At 30.6% G+C, this 14,533-nt stretch overlaps 1 protein-coding gene across 1 annotated transcript in view; it reads right to left on the bottom strand.

Annotated features, from left to right (window-relative positions):
- LOC143206636 (monocarboxylate transporter 2) overlaps window positions 1-14,533 on the bottom strand; it is a 441,132-nt gene that overhangs the window by 409,375 nt on the left and 17,224 nt on the right. The gene's annotated exons all lie outside the window — the stretch shown is intronic.

Here is a 14,533-nt window from a genome sequence, read left to right as displayed (position 1 = left end):
AAAATATTCGAAATGGCATATTCTGTCAATTCGTGTGGTAGTAATTTTCCTTCCATTTAGAAATTTCCCATCGCATGTAACTGTTTAAAAATTGTATTTAGTTTATCCAAGTTGACTAAAAGTTATTTAAGAGTTTTAACTTTCATCCAATAAATCTTACAGTTTATTTGTTTGTTTGTTTTAGCCTTACAAGTCGTTCTTTATCATTGCATCAAAATCAAATTATATAAATAATTCAAACCAAGTATTCACTGGGATTCGGCAGCAGATTTATTTAAATTAGACAAAAAAGTACTCAACATCGAAACTAATTGGCGCCTGTATACACTGAAAAACTCAATAATTCTAATTTTAAATAAAACTGCCATTTCATGTAAAAAATGTCAAAATCAAATTTGATAGTTAGGTTATGTTTTTTGGTTAATATTTTCAAGAAATATGTACAACTGCTCAAAATACATGCAAACACCTAATACATATCGTTTTCAATTGGTTAAAGTCCTTAGTATGTCGATTGTCTGAATTTAAAATATTATGAATCCAGCATTTACCTTTGATTTGGACATCTCAACTTTTTAAACAAGATAAAAAAAGATCAATCAGAATGATCCATGAGAAAAATAGAGCAAATAAATTTACAACTAAAAATCAGGATTCCCCTATTAGGATCGTCGGAAATCTCGACGTTCAGTGATATAATATCTTTTCATCGTTATATATCTCGCTCAAGCAATTATAATTGTTGTTCTTCATTACACAATTTCCGTTCCTAGATCGTCCGATTGGCGATGTTATGTCAATATTTTGATGGAGTATTCGACATATTACAAGGTGTAATCAACGTTCATTATATGTCGGTGATGTGTACGTATGACGGGTACCGATAAGAGGCCGAACGAAATTTGTTAAGCGGCAGTCTCAGAAATCAGTGAAGCGGAAAATTACAAGCAAAAAACGGATACTCATTAGCTAGATAATGCATTACCGGCACATCTAAATTATTCGAATCCGAAAGTATACGCCTCAATTTATGATGCGGATATCATCAATGACTTTAGGAATGGCCGAATAAGAATTTTAAATTAGTTTAGTTAGTTAAGAACCCAATCGTAAATATGTAATAACATTAAAGAAACAAGTACCTAGGTTCTCAAATAAAAATAATATCTAGAGATAAAACTAATTTTAGCATTCAGTTTTTCTATGGGGTACAATTATAACCTGATTAATTTTGATATCCAAGTAACATCCTTATTATTATTAGGACAATAATTAATGTAACAAATAAGCTATATAGATATGGCGATTAACTTGTATGTTACAGTATTAATAACACTGTATGACAATTACAACAATTTTTGTAACATAAATAAGATTACGTGTTTTGAACCCTTATTCCATTGTTAAAAACATTGTCTATTGGTACGGCAGTCTAACACGTCACGTTCCTTACTAATAGTGTGAATACTATTTACGCTTGAATGCAGTATTACTTCAAAATGGTAGCCGATATCCTTCCATAGCTATTACATATTCAGTGATTTTAAAACAAACGTATGAAAACATGAAAGTAATTTTAGATTTAATCAAATACAAAGAATACAACTGGACAGTTTGTTGTTTTTTTTTGGTGTTTTTTGTGAAAGAAAGTTGCTTCCTCTGTTTCTGGGATAATAGATACACCAAAAACGACTATGAAGTTAAAGATTGGCCAAAAAGAACCGACTTTGTTTGTGGCAAATCAAACGTTAAACATGAACCTCAGAAAATGTGATTTGTCAAGGCCATGGTTAAAAATGGTAAAGGATTTTTGTATATATAAAATAGATAGAACAACTTTATCAAGGAAGATGGAATGCTAAAATGTTAGAAGATTACTGCTGGTTTGTAATGAAAGAGGATTTTATTGTTTACAGGACGAAAAGTTAAGATTTCGTCATTTGCTTTCAGAATATATGTCTAAATTTTTGTATTGAAAATTTTCATACTGTCATTTTTTATTTATAACACTTTAATGTATCGTAACTTTAAAATGGTACGTGTTGCAAAAATCTATTTCAGTTTTGTTTTTAAAGCAGGTACAATTTGACAAAAGAGAGCCATTTTCTTGTTTTAGACTTATGTTATATATATTAATATTATAGACCAAAAAAAAATTTGTCACAAAGTGTAATTAATTAAAAATTATTTTGAAATATAAAAATATCAGTGTAATAATACGCGTATCAATAAATGATCTACATTTTTAATATTTTTACTACTTTAGTCAAAAAATAATAAAACTTTTTCATTTTGCGTTATTTACTTTTCTAGTTGCTGTTGTATAAGCAAATTCTAAAACTGATATGCCCTACAGAATCCAGTTATGAAGATGTCCTGTGAGAATTAATAAAAATAAAGTACATTATTTTTGAAAACAAAGTTCTAAGGGGTATCATGACTCTCTAACATTAATGGAATAATTATTTACATTGAAACCTTCAGATAGAGACTGTTACTTAGAAAATCAAAAGAATTATAAAGAGAAATATTGTAACTCCTAGATAATAATCGAACAGGACACAGACCCAAAAAATTCAAACCATTTGACCTTGTAGTTTAATTAAGTGTATTTAATAAAAAAAAGTGTTGATCAACGGATATTATGATTATAGAGATAATGTAAGGACCGTTTTTATTATAAACTTATTATAAGAACAAATTGTATGAGGCAAACCAAATAAATTGCTATTAGGAGACCAATTTTGGCCAAAATACAGTTTATTTGATATGTGCATTTTGAGATAAATGGTTATGATAGCAAACATAATTATCATATATGAAGCGATGCCAGTTCACCAGCTTAATCAGATGACAATACATCTACAAAGACTATTTGACTAAATTACTGCAGATCAAAGGATAACATAATCTTTACTAGCACAGCTCGTTGGTATTGGGTGTGGACCCCACATGGTTAACAATGCTATAAAAACAACAGCCGAATGGTTTGCCTATTGACTTTGAACATAGCATTGTGAAAATTTAGTCATTTTTATACATCTACAGCGTTCGAGTATAATCTTTGAAAGAATTGCAGGATGGACCGTTAAGCTGTAAAAAAACAAGATGACTTGTGTTAATGTTAACGCCCATTTTGTTTTAATTTTTTAAAACGAAAACAAAAGATTTAAGCTAATAAACTCTAAACTGAGATTATACCCGCACAGTTAAATACGAGTACAGTTCATTAAGTTGTTTAAAAAGTCGAGAGATAAACTGTGTTCCCAATACATTCTGCAATGAGAAAAATGAACATATAAAAACTACAGCAGCTGCATATTATAGAAAAAGTAAAACACACTTGGGTGGCAAGTCAGCACAAAACTAAAAGTCTAGCAGCAGCCAAGTGTTTTTTCAATCCTTCAATATTTGAAACTGTATTATAAAAATGAATATGAGAAATACCGAGGGTGTTAATACTGAAGACCTTTGGATAAAATTATTCAAATACTTCCATAATAACAATCTCAATTATAACAACTTTCAAATAATTATTGAGTACATTTTGTGTCTATCTGAAAGATAGGTGAAAAAACCATTGGAAAGTCATTCCAGTAACCAAGACCAATGTCATAGCTCCATTCCTATTTTTAAAACACTACTGATATTTTGAAATTAATTTATTTAGTTGCATGCCATAATGTTAGATGCCATAAGCTAGCTATTTAAGGTCACACAACTTTTCGACAAGTCTAAAGGCATGTGGTAGTATAACAGGTCAAAGTCCCCAGCTTGAAACAAGTTGGCGCTACTAGTATTAAATCAATAGTTTTTTAATTGGTCCTAACCCTCAAAAGTTGCGTGTATAAGTTTGACAGCTGTCGGATTGTTAGTTTGCGAATTATAGCATTTTGAGTGAAGAAACTTTGGTTATTGTGAACAAAATGGATAAAAAGGAATTTAGCGTGTTGATAAAATATTGCTTTTTGAAGGGAAAAAATACAGTTGAAGCAAAAACTTGGCTTGATGCCATGTTTCCAGACACCGCCCCAGGAAAATCAACCATCAAGGATTGGTATGCTAAGTTTAGACGTGGTGAAATGAACACCGAAGAAGGTGAACGCAGTGGACACCCGAAAGAGGTTGTTACCGACCAAAACATAACAAAAATCCACAAAATTATTTTGAAAGATCGTAAATTGAAATTAAATGAAATAGCAGACACTCTAAAGATATCAAGTGAACGTGTGCATCATATCATTCACGAATATATCATTCACGAATTCACGAAAACTCAACAGTCGGCTGGCAAGTTTATGGCGCCTGTATTTTGGGATGCGTATGGAATAATTTTCATTGACTACCTTGAAAAAGGAAGGACCATCAACAGCAACTATTACAGAGCTTTATTGGACCGTTTAAAGGACGAAATCGCCGAAAAAACGGCCGCATTTGAAGAAAAAGGAAGTGCTGCTTCACCAAGACAACGTATTACATAACAATCGTGTCACAAGTCAGTGAAAACGATGGCAAAAATCCATGAATTGAGCTTCGAATTGCTTCCTCATCCACCGTATTTTCCAGATCTGGCCACCAGCGACTATTTCCTATTCTCAGATCTCAAAAGAATGCTCGCTGGGAAGAAATTTTCGTCGAATGAATAAGTTATCGCCGAAACTGAGGCCTATTGTGAAGCAAAGGGCAAATCTTACTACAAAAATAGTATCGAAAAGTTGGAGAGTCGCTATAATCAGTGTATCACTCTTGAAGGGAATTATGTTGAATAAAAAAAATTGCCAAAAATATGTGTTTTACTATGGTAGGCCGGAGACTTTTCAATTGACCTATTATAGAATTTAAAAAATATTTGTACGGCCTCATATTTGTTTGGTAAACTGCTTCAATATCGGTATAGTTAACGTACTAAATTAGTAACTACAAGGCATACAAAAATAGTATATGATATATGCAATATACTATCTTTTTCAACGTTAAACTCAATAATTGCAAATTAAATTTATAGTTTTGACAATATACTGTTATGTTATACGACTGAATATATATTTTAAATTGTATTACTAATTGAAATAAAACTGATTTAGTAAATATTGATAAAACTAATGAAAATTATACCAATATTTACGCGAAAATTGAAAAATATATGCACACCATGTGATAAAAACATTCAACATAAGAAAATAGGTCAAATACGAAGCATAAAACCCAACTTCCTTACTTGGCGTTTTCCTAACAACGACATAAAGAGATTCCCTCCTTGCATAACCCGACATGTTGAAGATTTTATCAACCTTAATATGGAACGATGTCATATAAACTTCGCGGATCTCTTACTTGAACTCGTATCATGAATCTCCGAAGTGCGAAACTTGGGTGACATCAGACGAGGCGTACTATTTAACCTCAATAAATACGTTTAGGTAACATTTTATTTCTACAAGGTTTTCATTTATTCATGATTTCATTTGTTTCTATAATATTATTTATTTAACAAATTATGTTATAAATTTTTTTTTAATATAGAGATGTTAAATTTCAAAACATGCAGGTAATTCAAATTTAAAAAGTGGAATCCGTTAAATGATGACGTAACCCATAGTTGGATTCTTTACAACAAAAACTATTGATCTATACAGCAATATCTGGTTCTCCAATAATAATTTTGATTTGCATCCAAGAAACTAATACATTTGGTTTGGTTTAACTCCAAGTTGTTTTCATTTAACAATTAGGTGCTTCTACTAAATTAGACGTCAGCGAAGATGCATACCAATATATTTAGCTTCAACCTCAACCATTCATTAGTGGGCATTTTAGTCCAGACAATGGGACAATTACATGAGTAGATTTTTTTCGTTAGCTGTAACACTAGAAGTGCTCGGCAACAGTTGTATTTTATGTCAGATGCTAAAACTGCCGTCTGGTCTGCGTGTGTATAATACAGTAGTGATTTTTGTAGTCAATAGATGAAATAATGCCTTGTCAAATTACTAAATATATTGAATGTAGTTCAGCGTATTCATCATCTTGTTTATCAATCAAGGTATATTTGTAAGTGTAGCGAAGGAAAAAGCTTCTTTAGTTTAATCTGCAGCTCTATGTACCGTACTTTATAAAAAGACTAAAATATACTGTGAATGCAGCCGTTTATCATTTAAGTCGTTATTTATTTCTTTTACCAGTCCATTTATTTATTCTGTAATTTTATTCCATAACAAGATTGACATTCTAAAGTAATAGTTCTGTTGTAATTTTAATTTTAATCAATTATTAATTCAATTAAGCCTATTAACGTTAAATTTCTGAAGAAATTTTGAAATTACAGACAACCAACTTGTAGCATGATTATTTCAGCTAGTTTTCAAATTCCAAATGGAAGTAACTCATTCGTAATTTTGCATTAAATAAAAATATTAATTTTACACCCTTTCCTGATAGTTCTTCTAGAAGTTTTCCAATTATTATATCATATCTAGGGGTTGTTTTATGGTTAATTTTCACAATTCATACCAACTGATCTCGGTGCTATAAAAGTAGGTTGTCATTATCACATAAAATGTAGTGCCAAATCATCTCTCTAATTTTAAGTTCAAAAATAAAATGTGTAACATTTAAACATACCTATGTAAATAAAATTAACATTATATATAGGTGGATATAACTGACAATATAATATTTACTTAGAAGTCATATAGAGTATGATATGTACTATCTACCCATAGATACGTTTTAAATTAATCAATAAACTTAATATTTTAAAATTATTAATTTTAGCTTTTTCATTAGAAACCACATTTATATTAAATTGATTTCAATATTAATAAAACTAATAACTATTTTACGATATACATATAAATAATCCTAATTAATTTTATGACTTCTCTTTATTAAAATGATATTTCGGATAAATTCGTAATGATCACCAAATTAATTTTAAATGCAATTAAATTCGGTATATAACTAATAACTATTTTACATTATACTAGTTAACAAATGACTGAATAGATATATTAGCTGGCTTGGTGGCGCAGTGGTAAAGGCAACCGGATAGTACTCCTGTTGCGATAGCCGCAGGATCGAATCCTGTTGGGGCATGGTCGTAAATTTATGTTTGTGATTGTTTAACATTTTTAATTGTCCTAGGCAAGAGTCTAAAATCCGAAAAGGAATTAAAGGAAAATGATCCCAGTCACGCCAGTAACCAGGCTAACCGGGTAAGACCGGATGTCTTTGGGGATGATTTCTAAGTTGGTCACTGGCTAGTCGGCTTAATGCCAAGGACCGTGGTTCGGAACCCATGTTAAATAGTAGGTCCAGTCCAGATAAACCAATAGTTGGTAAAAGGAGACTTTAAAATCTGTTAAAAAAAATAGATCAATTAAATCTATATAAATTAAAATGAATCGCCGAAATGTATATACGCACATAACTTCGGAACTATTGCCCCAAATTGAATAATGATTTTTTTGTTCTGAGCGTCATTTTTAATACAAAGTTTGTAGTGGCATTTTAAAATACACAGTGATACACAAGTCAGTTGACAGATTGACATTTTCTATAAATTGCTTTAAATCTTATATTTGGTATCGTGATTTAAAATGGAAGAACGGACATTTAGAAATGCACTATAGTGGCGGTTAAGCTACTATTGAGCGGTACCCTGAACCTTTAAATTATCTCTTTATACATCAGATTATGTGACACGCATAACGCTGTCCGGCGTTCTGGTTATTCATATTTTAAATAATTTAAATATGTAAATATTTTAAGTATATGTTCGAAGAAAAAAAATTTAATATATTGATATAAATATTGATCGGATTTGTTCCCTGCCCCTACAATATCATCGACAAAAACTTCTTTTAACATCCAAATTATTCAATTCCGTACGTTCCATTTTCTTCATTTGCAATTCCGATTTTTATTGAATTTGTTTTGAATTTTCAGCGCCATTTGGCGAGATTTAAATTGAATCACGCACTTCACTGTATTTTTAAGATGTAGTCTCTTTTAATATGGTCTAATTTAATAATTTATCAAATTATATATATTCGAATCGTACGAATTTATATTTCCGTATTAAGGAGATATTCTGAAGTAAAAAAAAAGATTTTTTTTGGATATTCTCAAAATTTAGCTCCTAAGAATATGTTCTCAGAAGGATTTTTCAAAATTAAAAAAAAAAACGACGAATCAAACAACGGGCAGTAGAGGTTGGTTAACTCCTATACTCCACCTCCTATACACATTGGAAGCCGGGCAATTGAATTCGCTAAAGCATCATGAATATTACCATACCTTCAAATTAAAGAGAGCTCTAATTAACTTCTCTAAACTGGGAGTTACTGCAATATACAAATTAGCTAAAACATTTCAGTTAAATAGCTGAAGAAAATGTCAATGTTGATGTCCAAAAAGGCCCAATCTATAGACTAGAGATCGCCGATTAGCCAAATAGAATTATTAAGTACCATCACCTGAATGGCGCTATCGGAAACTTTGTTTCAAACTATAAACATTTTAGTCAAAACTATTTTTTTGGACTTTAGTAGGACTTTCTTATGCATCCCTCTATATCCGAAGAAATGGATTTTGTTTTTATTGCGGTTAAAAAATCCTTTCCAAGATGCAGATGATAGCAAGAACATTATTAATCAAGAATTTTCATTTTTTATCTCGGAACAACACAATGTTTGGAAATATATCGAGCACTCTCCCTTTCAGTTCACACTTCATTAGACTGTCACTCTTTGATGTTTCTTTCTTATTTCTTTTTGATCACATTTGTTATATTCTTGAATTCAATCATCAAACGTGGTCACCGTCAAGCATCTTAAAAAATAAAATAAAAAATTTAAAATATTTTTAATTATTCTTTTTTATACTTTAAAGTCTCTTTTATCAACGACGGATTATCTGGACTGGACCTACAGTTTAACGTTGGCTCCGAACCACAGTCCTCGGTATTAAGCCTACCAAATGACGAATGACCAACTAAGAAATCATCTCAGAAGACATCCGGTCTTACCCAGCCTTGTTACTGACGTAATTGGGATCATTTTCCTTAACGGATTTTGCACTCTTGCCTAAGGATAATCACAAATGTTAAACAAAAACAAACATAAATTTACGACCATCCCCTATCAGGATTCCAACCCGCGACATCGCAACAGTAAGAGAGTCGTCCTGTCGCCTTTACCACTGCGTTAATCAAGCCGGCTTAATTGTTCTTATCTTGCTCCTTAAGACGATTTTCATCTATTTTCTGTTTCTTACGATCTTCATTTCTTGATTAAGTTTCGGAAAAATAAAATATAAAAGAGGCAAGTACATGGGGTTACGGTCAGCAGTTTGGAATCAGTAACACGGTAGAAGCAAAATAGCCACACGTAACTATTTTTTGTTCAAACCAAGTCAAAAAAAAATTAAAAATTGGTTATAAATATCTAAGAAAATTGTAAGACCAAGAAATCGTATTTTTTTTAGAACTAAGATTTAATAGAAAAGACAAAAGTTTACGGGAACATTGCCTCCTATATGTAATTAGTTAAAAATGGGCAGCTAAATGTAAACCTGGTCGCAAGTTCTTCGGGTACGACCCTCATGAAAGAAAACACATTCAAATCATACCAGAAGGAATAGAAAAAAGTGCATGATATCGTGTTGGACGACAGATTAATGTAGATGCGTGAATGAATATCGGAAGGAAAGGTGCAACTTGCATAAAAAATTGGAATACAAGAGTTCAGAGAAAGATTCGATTTTGAACGGTGATTTATCATCACAATAAATATACGGTGTACCATCACACGCCAGAAGCGACACAGCAGTCAAAGCAGTAGGTGGAAGCTGATGTTTCGATGTCAAAAAAAGGGAAAAAGGATGCCAAAATTTTCAAAAAGAGACCTATTTTGAAGAATGAAGAAAACATCTTTCATCAGAACAACGCACCAGTACACAAGGGTGCGTTGATAATGGAAAAACTGAAATTTGATATACGACTAGAGCATCGCTGTATTCTCCAGAGTTCTCCCAATTCTCAAGCTTCCATCAAGTTAAGAAGACCGTAGATGAATAGTTTCATTAACCTCTAAACTCCGATTTTCAGAAAAGAATACAGATCTTGTAGAAACGCTGAATAAAGCATGTTAAAGCAAAAAGAGCTTACTTAGAAAAATAAAGAAAAATAATAAAATAACAGAAAATCACAAACTTTTATTATCAGACCGGGAACTTTTCATCTAACTCTCATAATAATTACATACTACGACCTTTGATAAAATCGAATGTTGGAATTTATTTATTAATGTACAATATAACAAATAACTGGAAATCGTAAAAGAATATAAATTTAAAGAAAAAAAAACAACGAACAAAAACGAAAACTCGATGCTCAACCATTTTTTGCATAATTTATAGTAAAATTATCATATATTTACTTATAAAATATGTTAATACCTTGAAATCTCAACTCTTACTACTTATTAATAAAATTATGTAAAAGTAGTGGCTTATATTATAAAATACTATAATATTTAACCAGTTAATTAAGTAAACAAATAAGATGCTAAACCACCGACAAAATTATACCTAATAATGTAAATCAGGACATGAAACCGGAATATTCGAATTTAAGATTGCAATTAAATAATAAATGTAAAAAGCACTTTAAAACTGCGACAATAATCGTTAACACCGCGATTTTATACACGCCGTAAAGTCGAAACAGAATCTCGATGCCTCTAGTAATTACGACACGTGAAATATTTTAGTTTCGGCTTTGATGGTACCTATTCCTCGATTGATGTCGATTTTATAGGGGTTAGGTTTCTTTTTTTCAGTCGCATGGCTCCAGATAGGATCTTAATGGGTCGTAAAACCCAGCAGGATAATGTAAGCCATTGAAAGAGGGACTTAAAATTCAGTAAAAATATGGTAAAATTTCGCTAAGGGTTTTACAGTTCTGCAGTATATAAATGCGGGTATTTGCTTAAATTAAATGCAGTAATATTCAGAACATTAAATAAACTAACGACCTGTTGTAAAATCTAATAAATTAATACCATTATATTAATACCATTTTATATATTCTGTCAAAAAATACAATTGTATTTAATCCAAATTTATTGTACAAAATATGCATCTTTCAAAATAATACACTTATCTTAAAGAATAGTGTCATATGTCAAGTATTTTAAAACGTACTTTGCGAAATTAACTTCATTTCTCTGCCGAATTCTGTTTTTCTATCAAGTGAAAAAAAAAGTGGTAATTTGTGCTGTAGATCTAAACATCGGTTACCGGAGTCATATCCAATAAATAGGATGACTTTTTGACAGCGTTTCTTGTATTTTTGGGCAAAAAAATCCGTTCAAAATTTATTGCCAATTGTGGTGGAGTGGCGCGTGGTTGTGGTGTAAAATTCAAGAATTTTCTTTCCAAAAATATAATATTTTCGGATTAATTTAATAAAGCCGATAATAAACAATAATCTATGGCCATATGGCCAAAATTACACCACAATCTATTAAATTAATCATCTTTCTCTCATAACAGAGTAAAGGGAATAATTTAAAATTGACATGTTACGAAAACTTATTTTCACAGTATATTCAATATAACACCAGTTCAGAAATATATATGATATATAAAATTAATTTAAATAACAAATGTCATTTCTGCAGACTTCAGATCCAGATCATTTAATTAAATCCTATTTCCATTAAGTTTCAGTAATTAACAATGTATTGATAAATTTAAATTACTAGATTACCGAACTGTATAACAAAGTATTATAAGTACAAAATATTTTTAACTGGAAGTTACGGTTTTCACGGTCAGTACAAGAACTTTATCTTACCCCCGTGTATTGCAAACAGGAAATTTTACTTAAAAATCAACAAAACATTCTCCAGTTGATGCTGCATGACCTGGTCAATACTTTAACTTTTTTGAAAATGAGCACAGTACTATAAAGTAGTTCCAAAATTCACCTTATTTCTCTTACATGTTAATTTAAGATTATCACAGTAAAAGAAAAAATTGTGGACTAAAACATGCATAAAAATACGGGAAATTATTCAGAAACTTACGTGACTAAACTGTAAATATTTTATTATCTTATATAAATGCCCAAATTTCAATGCAAATTACTTGAAAGTTAATAAATATTATTCTTTGCCATAACCCAGAATATTTAAAAAATTGTCCTTTTACTGTTTGTATACAAGGTTGCAGCGGGCAAATTGGTATTCAGATAAGGAACAAATTGTTTTACCGAACGAATTACCGATTCCTCGGGCGTCTTCACCCTGGCCAAATCAATATCATGAGGAAAAGATTTACTTAAAAGCTCATCGAACAGCATCGATAAAGTATGCAGAACAGGTGAAAATGTTACAAAAAATCAACACAATATGCATTGAATACCGAATAAAAACAGATAATGACCTTATTTCTAACGTATTGCGTAAATTTATTTATTGAATTGCCTTAGTAGAACACGATATATTTTCTTACATTTATATTCAGTTGTCAGTTTATTCTAATTATTTTTATATACTAAATGTGGAATATCGAAGAGCAATCAACCTATCAAGCATTAATTACTATAATAGTTTTATTGAATCTATTATATTTAACTTATAGCAAATTAGCTAGTTAGATAGTTTCTAAGAACATTATTTACTATAATTCTTAGTTTAGAACAAATTTGCATATATTCTTCATTTAATGGGTTTGATATTTATTTATTTATTTGTTAGTGTAAACTATATATATGTATGTATTATTATTCACCAGAACAAGGATTTAGTAAAAATTCAATATAGCCATTTGATTAGGCGATTGATGGTTACACAACAGCGCTCATTTCCCAGAATTTTTTTGTTGAGATATATATGATAACACAAGTTTGCCATCAACACCAATCATTTATAATAGTCGATTAATAAAAGAAAATGCTTGCTCTCGACTTCTCCTCATTCAACGTATTACTGTTAGTAGCACTGTAATGTTTTTTTGGATCATTCAATTCTCTATATCAGTCACGAACCCAAGATACAACCTTTCATCTCATGTATTTTACTATTTCATTTATACCAATGTCAAATTAATTGTGTCCCTGTATATGTTCTGTAGCTTTTCTAGGTTATTGTATTTTGATCTAATAAGTTCTAAGACGGTATCGAGAATAAACATGCATAATTTGTCTGAAATATCTACGATATTTCAAGGTTATTAACGTTAGATTAATTAAAAATTCCTAGGTGTTGAAGTTTTATAGAAACATCCTCATCCGAATCAGATGAAACCAGTGTTCAATTTCAGTGAAATTAGTAAACAAAAAGCATAGAGCATATCCTTTCGTAATGTTGACATATATATTTGTTATTGAGCATTCTCTTATTAGTACTCTTATATCTTATTCTATTTTTATTGTTATATATGTCTATTTAGTATAATTAAGTATAAATATAACTACATAATATATAAATACGTTCTATGTTAAATAAATCTAAATTTGATTATTTGTTAAATTTTAGTGAGCTCCTTGTTTATTTTTGAAGTCGGTTGATTTTTTTTTGTTAAAAAATATTTATTTTTTCTCTATTTAGATATTAATATTAGATATTTACTCAATAAAGAAAACAACAATAAAAACTAATTGTAGACGCTGGAAATCGCCTGTTCGATTTGGCGTTTGGGAACTAAATGCTTTAATCATTACACCATAGAAATAGTTGTTTACAATATTTCTACGAGGTCCTATGTGCTATGGTTAGTACTTAAAAAGCAAACTGAATGACTTTTGCACTGAACGACTTCCGATTTTCCGTCACATCAGCTCAGCAGTAACATTATACCTAAATATCTGATTATTTTCGATAAAAATATGTAAAAACACTGTTCGTTCCTTTGAAATTTGAGTGTTTCCCTCGATTTTCCCCCCTTCCCCCCAAACATATCATGGTTTGGTTCCAATGGGACCACCTCGGAAGTGCACTCTTTCGAATACAAAAAGAATTGATTTGATTTGAAAATCGGCCCACAATTGACGGAGAAATTGACGAACATACAAAAAAAGATACTATTAAAGCTAAAGCCCAAATTGTGCTTCAATGACAGCTTCCCTTTGTTTGTGTTTATGTTGTCAAAAGTTGCAATATGACCAAACTAAAAAAAAATAAATATTTCTAATAAATAAATAAATTATCTGGTCATTCACCAGGGTGAATTTTTGATAAATAACAGACAAATTAGCGAGTAAAACTGTTCTGGTTTCATTGTTGCGCGCTATTATCGAAATTATTGCTGCTTTGTGCCTTCGCGTTACCCTCAATTGAGCATCATCAATCAAATGCATCAGTAAAATCGATAAGCCGCGAATTTGTACCATAAAAAACCCAATTAATAACGACTCAAGTGAGCGAAAAATAAAAGTAGCAAATAAAGAACGCCGTCGGTCGCGACGGAAATCAATTTTTCATCATGATCATCCTCCTTCATTATAGAGTCGTTCTTTTTCGTCGCC

The sequence above is a fragment of the Rhynchophorus ferrugineus genome, unplaced genomic scaffold, assembly GCF_030347505.1.
Source record: "Rhynchophorus ferrugineus isolate W39M unplaced genomic scaffold, kcgeb_rfMv2 rfM1, whole genome shotgun sequence".
NCBI lineage: Eukaryota > Metazoa > Arthropoda > Insecta > Coleoptera > Curculionidae > Rhynchophorus > Rhynchophorus ferrugineus.
The sequence above is the reverse complement of the archived record's forward strand: the minus strand, read 5'-3'. Positions and strand labels throughout refer to the sequence as shown.